This window comes from Gallinula chloropus, assembly GCF_964237585.1.
Source record: "Gallinula chloropus genome assembly, chromosome: 22".
NCBI classification, from domain to species: domain Eukaryota; kingdom Metazoa; phylum Chordata; class Aves; order Gruiformes; family Rallidae; genus Gallinula; species Gallinula chloropus.
The window spans coordinates 8,121,059-8,131,634 of NC_140107.1; positions in this window are offsets into that span (position 1 = coordinate 8,121,059).

Here is a 10,576-nt window from a genome sequence, read left to right on the forward strand (position 1 = left end):
GGCTCGCCGAGCATAATGAGAGGTCTCTCCCTTAAAGGCTTCAATGCGCATTGTGTGTGTTGTCAGCTTTTGTTACCGACTTAGCTTCCTTTTTGTGATGCGACCGGTTTTTATACAAAAGCCCGGGGTTGTAGGGCTGGTGTAGAGAGCCTGGCTCCCAAAAGTTTTCGCTGGATTTCCTGAATAATCACTAATTTCCACAGCCAGGCACACGCAGTCGCTTAGATGATCCGCTCCAGTGTTTAGAAAAACAAGTAAAGGAGCGTGGTGATTTGAGGGTTTGAGTCACTGTGTCGTTTAAATTAATTTCCAACTCTGGAAAATCTTTCCTGAGCTTTTCTTTTGTGTGTTTCACCCACGTAGTGTTGTGTTTAACGCCTGGTGATGCTGTAACTCTGCAGCCGGGAAGGATTTCTGTGTGATAGCCAGGCTTTAGGGGAAGAAACAAAATCCGAAAGGAGACAAAGGAGGGTTTTATCTTCTCTCTCTTTTTTTGAAGAAAACAAACTCTGGTTTGCATTGCATCATTACTTGTTCTGCTTTTCCATACCGGGGTGATTTGGGTTCTGAACTAACCTGGCAAACAGTGTTTATATCGATGCTTAGAGGGGAAGGGTGAGTTTTCACATCGCCTTCTGGTAACGGACGAGATGCGCTGTGAGTGCTGGGGAGGGAGAGCACCCTTGGGTGGTTCGGGGTGTCAGGTTGGATAAGGCGCTGGCAGCCCCGCTGCATTAGCTCCTTCGTGCTGTTGAGCAGCAGAAATAAAGCACACTTTAGAGGTCTCTCCGCAGCGCCGCGGCGCTCAGCCCTTCTGGAAATCAAATGCCCCAAAGGTTTGCCTCTCTTAGAAGGACTTGTTAGATTTCTTGGCCAGGGATTAAATAGCAATTACAGGGGTGAGACAGGGTTTTTTATTTTCTTTTGTTATTTCTTTGGTGGTGGTTTCTTGCTGGAGTGGAAGTGTGAGATCGTCCTGCTCCACCAGGAGCAAAGCGCGCGGGGGACTGTGGTGTTGGCACGATGGATGTGCAGAGAGCAGCCTAGCAAAGCACAGACAAACAGGATATGTGGAGTAGGAAGTGTAGGTGAGGAAGAGGAGTTGTGCACATCACCAGTGTTAGAGTTTAGGTGTGCAGGGGTGTCAAACCCCGGGTTGGAGGGGGCTGTGGGAGCTCCCCCCCGTTGGGCAGCACCTGGCCCCAGCAGATGCTCATGGTGCTCAGGGCAGGCGCTTGCCTCCAGTGTGCTGTCCAGTGACTGGTGACTTGTTTGCCCACACAGGGTCCCGTGTGCATGATCTGAGGGTGAGGGCAGGGTGCTGGCATCCAGCTGGTGGAGCGTGGAGTCAGGCCTTGGTTCAGTGATGTGGAGGGGTGGCTGAGGACTCTGGGACCAGCCGGGGCAGTGGACATCAGGCTGGTGCATCCCTGATGTGAGGCCCCAGCCCTTCCCTGAGCTGTGCCTTCTGCATTCGTCACCCTGCCTCTGCTCTGGGGGTACTCAGGAGGTCGGCTGCGCTTCCCAAATCCTGTTCTCTTCGTGCATTTGGTTATCAGCAGTTTTAGGAGGTAGCTGTTCTGTGAGGAGGCAGACCCTGTTCCGTAGGGTACCGCTGCTCTTGGGAAGGTGGGTAGTTGCTGCTCAGCTTTCCTGTTTGCTATGGGAAGGGGGATGCTGGGGATGCTGTTCCCACACCCAACTTTCTTTTCAGATGTCTTAGGGTGTTCTTGCTGCCTCTTGCAATACAAGGAGCGCTTGCTCTGCGGCACCTGCAGAAGTGACCCCAGCATCACAGCCCGGCCTCATTCGGCACAGCCACGCGGCATTACCGGTGCCGTATCCATCAACAAGCTCTGTTAAGCTCTTTCCACTCGAGCCTGATCCCAGCCAAGCGCTGGGAATGCAGACTGTCCCCTGAGCAGCTTTCTGAGCAGCAGTGGGAACGCTGCGATCCCTGTCTGTGTAAATTCAGAGCATCCCTGTGTGCACCTTGGAGTCTGGTTCTGACTCTGCCCATCCCTCCTTGCTCCCTCTCCTGCAAGAAGGGATTTTCAGCACCGTCTGGTTGAGCCTCTATATTTTAATTCCGTGCTAATGTTGTTTGCATGTATTTTGATTCCATGCTAATGCCACCATTGTTTGGTTGGAGCTGGATCAGCCCGGGGAAAGCTCAGCCTCAGCGTTGTTGTTTCATGGGTGTTGGAAACAGGTTTTGGGTCGTGCCTCCAGGACAGGAGTCCACAGCTGTGGATCTGCCGCTCCTGGATCTGCCTTGTGCTGTTTCTTACAGTTGGGATGTTTAAAGCTGGCACATTCTGGCCAAGAAACCCTGAGCTGGTGCCCATCACGCGTGTTTGGGACAGGAGTGCAGCCTGACGTGGCTCTGCAGGGGGTGCAGGAGGCTGGCTGCCCCCCCCCAGCTCCACACTGGGGTAGGGACTGCGATGTGGGGGAGCTGTTTGGGTTTAAAATGCTGAATGGCCATTGATGAAACTGTCTGGTCTTGGTAAGATTGATGCTGCTGCTTAGACCCAGCCTGACAGACCCTGCTGAAGTGGGCAGCTCCAAAGAAAGGGATTTCTCCGGGCTTACACCAGCGAGTAAGAAGTGGGCTGTGGTCAGTATCCCCTCTCTGGTTCACATCTGTGTGTCTATACATGAAGCAGGCAGAGAAGGAGCTCGTTAAACCTTTCGTGTCAACTCCCACCGCGCTTCGCAGAGCTGATCTACGGGCATCCGGCGTCTCCACCACTCGGTGTTTGTGGGTGAGTGTGGCCATGGGGGCAGCAGCACAGCCTGCTGTGCTTCACTGGGCATTCTCCATTGCTGTTCATGCCGACTGCACCCATGGAAGTTCCCCCCCTGCCCAGTTTCAGTCTGATCTACAGGCTTCATCCCTGCCCTGCGCGGGCACCGTGAGGTTGCAAGGGCAGCGTAACCGCGGGTGATGCCGTACAGGGGGTGTAACGTGTGTGTTCAGTCAAGGCCTGGTGAACATTTCATGTCCCTGGAGAGCACGTTATTTTTGGTGTGGGTCAAAATGAGTGTGATTTCCTGTAAGCCTTGTAGAGGGGGGTGTGTGTTGCACGGGCACCCTGGTGTGTATGCTGCTGCGAGCGCTTGCTGCGGAGGAGAGGGATGCTCATGCCGACCCGTAAGGATGTTTTCACTTGGGTCCCCTCCCTAGCAGCGCTCCTCAGAGCCTGCTGCCCCACAAAGGCACCCACACGATGCCTCCAGCACCCAGGTCATGCTTCCTTACAGACACATCAGCTTCCTGCAGCTCCATGGAGCAATCTGCTCTTCATCCCTTCGCCACTTACCGTCCTTCCGAGCCTTCTCACGTTCTCAGCCCCGCAGCAGCTGCTCCAGGGCCAGGATGGGCAGCGGTCACCACGGGCAAAGAACAGTATTTCTTTCATACTGCTTCCAGAGCTGGCTGTGCTGGCGGTGAGGAGGCGGGTGGCCTGGCCAGAGCTGCCCTGCTCCCCGTCTGGGGAGCTGTACCCCCAACAGCTGAGTGCTCTGCAAGGAAATGAATGAACAAGGGCACAGAGAGCTCCTTGCAGATGTCATGTACATGCACAAGAGGTGTCGGATGCGCTGTGGAAGTGCCTGTTCCTCACTAGGGATCGATGCAAGGTACGGGAATGCCAAGGGGTGGGGTTTTGTGTCACTGTAGTATTGTTTGGGGGTTTTTCTGTAGAAGTTTGTCCTGTGGTTTCTCATACCTGGAGCTCGAGGTGTGTTAGTACCTCTCGTACACCCTCAAGGCTGTGGGACTTTGAGGTTATGCTGGATCTTGAACTTGTGACTAGCCAAAACTCTGGGGAATTAATTTGATTTCCACCTTTGTGTCTCCTGCAGCTTGGTGTGAAAGAGCCAGGCCGTTGCATCTTTACCTCTGCTTTTTAAAAACCTGTGATCACTTGGAAACGGGAGAAGTTTTTTCAGTCAAGTTTGAGGGGTTTTTTTCAGTCAGGTTTCAGGTTTCCCTTGGTCATAGGCAAAGGAAGCAAGAGCTTTCTGAATACAGGCAGGGAGAGACCTGCTGCAGCGTGGTTAGCCGGCTTGCCGCAGTGGAGACGTGCCTCCAGAGCGGGATCGGAGCTCCTCTGGGTTTTCCTCTCGGATCTCCTGAGCTCCTCACATCTTCCTTGAGGACCATGAGAAACTTCTTTTCCCCCCAGTGCTTTTATGTCTCAGGATGTAAGGTGTCTCTCCTCAGGTTGTGAGGGTTTTAATGCCTGTGGGGTGCCGAGGGGAGCTCGGTGAGGAGAGCTATGGCAGCGTGCGGTGGTCCTGGGCCAGCGGTGTGAACAGGGGGGGTTGCAGCTCCAGTGGAAAGGCTGTACTGGAGCCCAAGGCATGGTGTGGGCAGAGCCCCACTGTGCTGCAGGGATGCAGGAGCTGCTCGCCTGTTCCCCACCCCGCTGCTGCCGGGCTGCGGGGAGCAGGATAGGTGTGTCCTTGTGCCAGTGAGTGCTGCGGAAGGGCATCGCTCTCCACTGAAACCATCCCCAGCAGCCCTGGAGCCCTGTGGAGCTCCAGCTCGTGATGCCAAGAGCAGGGTGCTCTCTCCAGCTCCTGGATGACCTGCGTCAGCACCGTGTTATTTTTACTTAGGTTGCCTGTGCCGTGGATCTGCCGTGGATCTGCCGTGGTGCCATGGTTCCAGCATGGTGCCGTGGTGGCTGCTGGCCCCTGTGTCCCCTACCCTCTCTCCCAGCCAGGTGAGGGTCAGGGTGCATCTTCCAATTTACCATCTTCGTGTCCCTTACACCTCGATGTCCTCTGCAGAGCTTGAAGGACCAGGAGCTGGTGAATCCCTAGTGCTCAGAACGGCTTTAATCGCATCTCCCCAGCACAGGCTCAAGGGTCGGAGTGTTACTCGAGAGCCAAGGGGTGAAGTGTTGTCAGGCCTGAGGCTGTGTGGTGCTTCCCTTGCCATCCCCTTGGCACTGTCCTGAGCGGCTCCATGTGAGCAGGGAGGGTCGGGGTCTGCCCCACTGTGCTTAAAAAGTCCCAGGTCACCCTGGTGTGGGGGAGCAACCTAACGACACCGTCATCACCGAAAAGCCTCGTGTCGTGGGGTACAGGCTACAGGTCACCACAGGGCTTGGTGGTGGTGGGGTTTTTTTTCTCTTTCTTTAGACTTTTATTGCTTCAGAGAATCCAGCTGGAGTCACCTGTGGGAAACAAGGGGTTTGAGAAGCTGTGAGCAGCCCAGCATGGGGCCAGCTGATCCGCAGCGGGAAGGATGCCGAGTCCAATACAGGCAGGAGGAAAGCATTGGGCAGCTGCAGCGCTGGCTCTGAGGTATGTGTGAGAACAGTCCCTGGTTCCTCAGGGCGGTGACGCAAAGGGGATGTGCTCCTGACAGGATTCCTAGCTCTTTGTTTGCCTAAAATGACTTAATTCACTCTCAGCAGCAACGTGCAATTTTATTTGCGAGTGAGAACCTTGGCTCGTGACTCGCAGAGCTCCCGACTGTACCCAGTCTGTGCTCAGTCTCCCTTCAACAAGCCTCTGGTTGGTGTATGGAGAGTTTTCTCAGCTCTGGAAGCATCCAGCAGTCGGCTGCTGCTTCCATTGTCGTGCTGGTCAGCAGTTTGCTCTGCTGCTCGCGTGGCACCGGCTCCTCCAGCCCCTGGGTCACTGCCACCAGGCCAAGCAGCAGTGCTGTCCCACTGGCTGAGCAGCATCCCCATCGCCTTGCCTCTGCCAGCAGTGTGTGTGTGGGGGGGGGGGCACCTTCTGCCACAACCCCAAAACGAGTAGCCACGCTCACCAGAGAACAGAAAAAGCCCTGGACCTGTCCCCAGAGTCCCCGAGGTGCTTTTGGTTTGTCTCATGCTGTGTTTGCCCTGAAAATGCTTTTAAAGTGACCAACAACTGGTCGGGTCTCTGTGGGTTTGAGCAGCGGGAACGGGTCCCGCGGTCGGTGTGGGCACTGCCTGGCGTTGGCTTTCCCATCACTCCGTGTGTCCAGCTGTTCCTTTCTCCCCTGGGTGGCAGAACCAAAGCCCTTGGCAATGCTTTGCTGAACACACGTGTCATGTAGCGTGTTCCCTCTGTGCAGGTCAGCTCCCAGTGCTGGTTTTGGGGGGGAAACTGGGAATGCTGGGACACAGCAAGAGCTGGGAGAGCTGAGCGCAGTTGGTGTGTGCCTGTGTTGGGGTGTTCCTAAGGTCTGGCATTGCTGCTGGACCCTCAAGGAGTTAGGGGCGGGGGTCAGCCTGGCTCTGTCCCCAAGCCCAGCACCACAGGGCAGTGGTGGGTGCCTGCAGCTAGTGGCAGGATGGAGCCAAACTGCCGACCCTGGGACCAGGACTGGGCAGCCAGGCTGCAGAGATAAACGTGTGGCTGTGTCTGGGAGCCAGGCTAGCTTTGGTCAGGTTCTTGGGATGGAACAGGTTGAACCCTGTAGGTCCCAGAGCCCTGCTGCCCGGGGGTGGAGAGGGTCTGGCTGTGCCCCCTGCCCAGCCCTCTGTGGGGACAGCAGCCTGGCAGGCTGGCCCAGCCTTGCTGGTGGTGGGGACAGCGGCGGGTCAGCATCATTAAGAGGGAGAGTATCGAATCGATACCTGGAGCGTTTGATATTCTGCTTAGCAGCACACTTGTTATGTCTTTAATTACTATTTCTAAAAGCACCACGGGATGGCAAGCAAAAGGCAGAAATAAATAGCAAGGGGTGATCAATTGGGCATGAAACCCTTGTTATTGATCACCTTTAACCTCTGCTTAAACTAATGACAGAGCTACCATTTAACTGTCCCCAGGCACAGAGCGCATCAATTGTACAAGTGCCACATAAATCACGGTGGGTTGCAGCGTGTTGCCGAGTGGCCCAGGAGCGTGGTGGGGAGGGCGAGGGTCCTCTGTGGAGCTGGGGGGGGGCACTGCCCTGTGCAATCCCTCTGGAGCACCCTCAGAGGGTTTTCTCAGGTTAGAAGCTGGTCCCTGCCCAGGGGTTTCACACTTAAAGGGTCCTGAGAGTAAAGCTGTGACCCAGCTCTGACTGGGCTGCAGGAAGGACAGTGTTTCCTCTGCCTGTGGCTCTCCCCAAAGAGCTAAAAAAAGCCTGATGCTGTTAAAGATCCCATTGATGCCTGTTCCTGACCTCCAGATACCATGGCTGGGGGGACGGCTGCCGCAGCGTGGTTTGCAGGAGGAAGGATGGAGGGGTCTGTGGTGAAGCTGTACTCTGAGCAGGTATTCTGAGCAGCAGGTGGAGGAGGGAGCGACAGGCTGGGTACAGTAAGGATCACCCCTTCCCCTGCGCCTTCAACTGGCTTCCCGAAGCAGCAGCTCTGCTGGAATTGCCCTTTCTGTTGGGATTGGGGATGAAGTGGGGGGGAGGGTGTAAAAAATTCAAGATGTGCAATTGGCAATGGGGGGGGTGAAGTCAGCAGGGCCCTTCCAGATAACAACAAGCATCTTCATTAACATCCAATCTACAAATTATCCCTTGAAACCCCAGGCTGGAGCTGTGCCAGTGCTGAGCACACAGCAGCGCTGGCTGTGCCGGTGCCAGCGTGGCAGCGGCGCCGTGGCCGTGCCTCCAGCATCGCAGAGCTGCTGGGCCAGGGGCTGCACCCTGAAGGGAACGGTTGTGTGTCATTCCAGGGGCTGCTCTGCAAACTCAGCGCCACAAAGAAGTGGGAAATGATCTCTCCCTTGATGTTCCTCACTCTCAGTCTCGCTGGGAGCAGCAGCTTTAGCAGCAGCAGTCAGAAACCTGCTTGCTTCTTCCAGCAGTTGTTTTAGTGCTCGTTCCCAGTGAGCTCTGGGGAGGGAAGATTGGGGGGGGAAAATCTCCACAGTATGGAAGGTCCCCTTGAGCAATGTGTCCGTGTGTCCATCCTGTGCAGAAAGCTCTCAGGGACAGCTCCTGCTGCCACGAGGACAAGGAAAAGGTCCCTTGGTTACATGGGCTGTCGGCAGCACGATGCTGAGCACACACTCTGCCCGTGGCTGGCATCGCTGTGACATCCCAGGAGGGCTTCCTGAGGAGCCCCTGGATTGATACCCCCTTTGCCTTTGTGCTCCTGTTCAGAGAGTTGCTACTGAAACCTTAAAAATCATTTGGGCATCCTCATCCATCAGCTATTGGAAACGTTATTGATAATGCAATCATTCCTCCTCTGGTCCCTCTGTTTCCCTTTTTTCTCTGCTGCAGATGCTGTAATTTGTCACTGCTGCTCCCCTGGAACCTTGAGAGATGATTGGGATCTGCCCAGGTGCAGCACAGGAGCACTGCAGATGCAGCACAGGGAGCCTCCTGCATCCCTCACCACCCGTGTGTACAGCCAGGGCTGCAGCCCACGGCTGGAGGGGACGGTCCAGTGTGGCCCCCCTGCCACGCTGTGTGCTCCAGCTCTGTGCTGGCCAAACTGGAGCTCTGCTTGGTCCCTGCTAGTGCGACCCTGCTCCAGGGTGTCACTGGTTTGGGTCTCCTAAGGTACCTTGTCCCCTCAGCTGTGGGTATCTCAGGGGGACCTGGATGATACATGGTTATGTCTGCTGGCCCAGCTGCTGTAGAAGAAGCCTGAGGCAGCCGTGGTCTGTCCCCAGAGCTCATCCTGCTTCTTCCAAGGAAAGCTGTGGTGTTCCAGGGCTTCCCCAGAGCAAGCAAGCTCCGTGTGCCGAGCGTGGAGAGCAGGGCCAGGCTCTGCCGTGTTCTGCCCTGGGACAGAACACCTATCACAGCCATAGGTGTCATTAGCTTTAAGCTCTCCTTAGCTTTCAGTCTCTAGGGGCTTCTAAGGCATCTCACAGTCACAGAATCACAGGGGTTGGAAGGGGCCTCCAGAGCCCTTGGGGTCCAACCCCCTGCCAAAGCAGGGTCCCTAGGACAGGGCACACAGGTCGGTGTCCAGACGGGGCTGGAATATTCCAGAGAAGGAGACTCCACACCCCCTGGGCAGCCTGTCCCAGGGCTCCCTCACCCTCACTGGGAAGAAGTTCTTCGCCAGATTGGTGGGGAACTCCCTGTGCTGCAACTTGAGCCCATCACCCCTGTCCCCCCCTGAGCAGAGGCTGCCCATGTCCCCCTGTGTCCCACATCTCGGAGCAGAGGGGCAGCAAGTGCCATCCTGCAGCCCTTCCCCAAGCCCTGCCAGGGAGGATTCACCCCAGATGCCCACGGAGAGCCACGGGGGACACAGGTGGCTGCGATCCCCGGGCGGCGAGCAGCGGCAGGCCTGGCAAAGAGGCAGCGCCTCAGCTGTACACAATGCTAAAACAGCCCCTTAGCTGTGGGTGCAGAGAGGGGCCGAGCTCCCCGCTGACAGCAGCTGCGTGGAGAGCTTGGCATGGATTTGCATAGATGAAATGACTGCTCCTGCCATTCATTCAGTCTGTCTGTCTGGCGCAGGAATCCGGGCTCCACACAGGCCGCATTCAGGCGGCCGCCGGCTCGCGGCCGCGCGTTGCTTTGCACAGATGTCCCCAGCCAGCCCATGAATTGTCGCTCTATGGTCACGGAGCTGTTTGGGAAAACATTTCAGATAACTGTCCTACGCACTGGGGTGACTGAATTAATGGCATTTGAATGGTCAAAAAAGATAGTGTGGCTTGGAAACAATGCCGGCCCTGTCGCGGGCCGCAGGAGAATTCCAGCTGGTATTTTCATTGTCAGTGAGCAAAGGCAGGGTGCTGTGCGGCCTCGCTACCTCGGAAGGGGCTGGAGGGACCCACAGACCAGCCCGTCACTTCCCCCCCCCTCTGAACTTTGGAAATGCCAGGGAAGGAATGCCTTTCATCTGGCATCCCAGAGCCCCACGATACCTCAGCTGTGGGAGGGCTGCCCAGGTGCCTGCCAGCCCAGCGTGATGCCCCCGATGTGCACCCAATTCTGGGGTCCCACTCCCTGTGGGGGCCAAGGCAGCGCTGCTGAGGGTGCCTGTGAAGCAGCCTCTGCATCACCATCATCATCCCTTGCCCAGTCTCACAGGGATGTGGGGAGGAGAAGAGTGTTTGCTGGCAGGGCCCTGTGGGGAGCTGAGACCCACAACTGCATGGCAGAGGCGGTGTCCCCACAGGCTGGGTATCCCCATCAGAATTGCATCCCAACCACAATGGTTATTTCCAAGGACACTGCCCAGTCCCAAACAGAGTTTTCCCAGCATAAGAAATCCCCAATACAACCAGGGGTGTCTCTCATGGCAGGGACACCCACCTCCAGCCAGCCAGCACACCCTGTGCAGTGGCAGGTACAGCTCCAAGGAGGGTGCTTGGCAGTCAGGAGAGCTTTGTTGCATCTGGGCTTGGCAGAGCACAGCCATCCCAGCCATACATCATCGGGAGGAACGTGCGCTGGGGTAGCACATTAGAATAATACATTATTAGAGCGCTGTTGCTATGGTGATGTATTAGGGCAATATATCATTAGATACCTTCCATTGATGATGTATGACTCCAAACATGGCTCCTGCCAGCACCCGCACAAGGGCCACAGGGGGAAGGCTTGTCTTGCTGCAGACACTCTACCTCTTCCCTAAGGAAGAAAATCCAAGCACAGCAGCTTCTCCAAGGGGACACAGGGTAGGGGCTGGCCCGGGGGCACCTC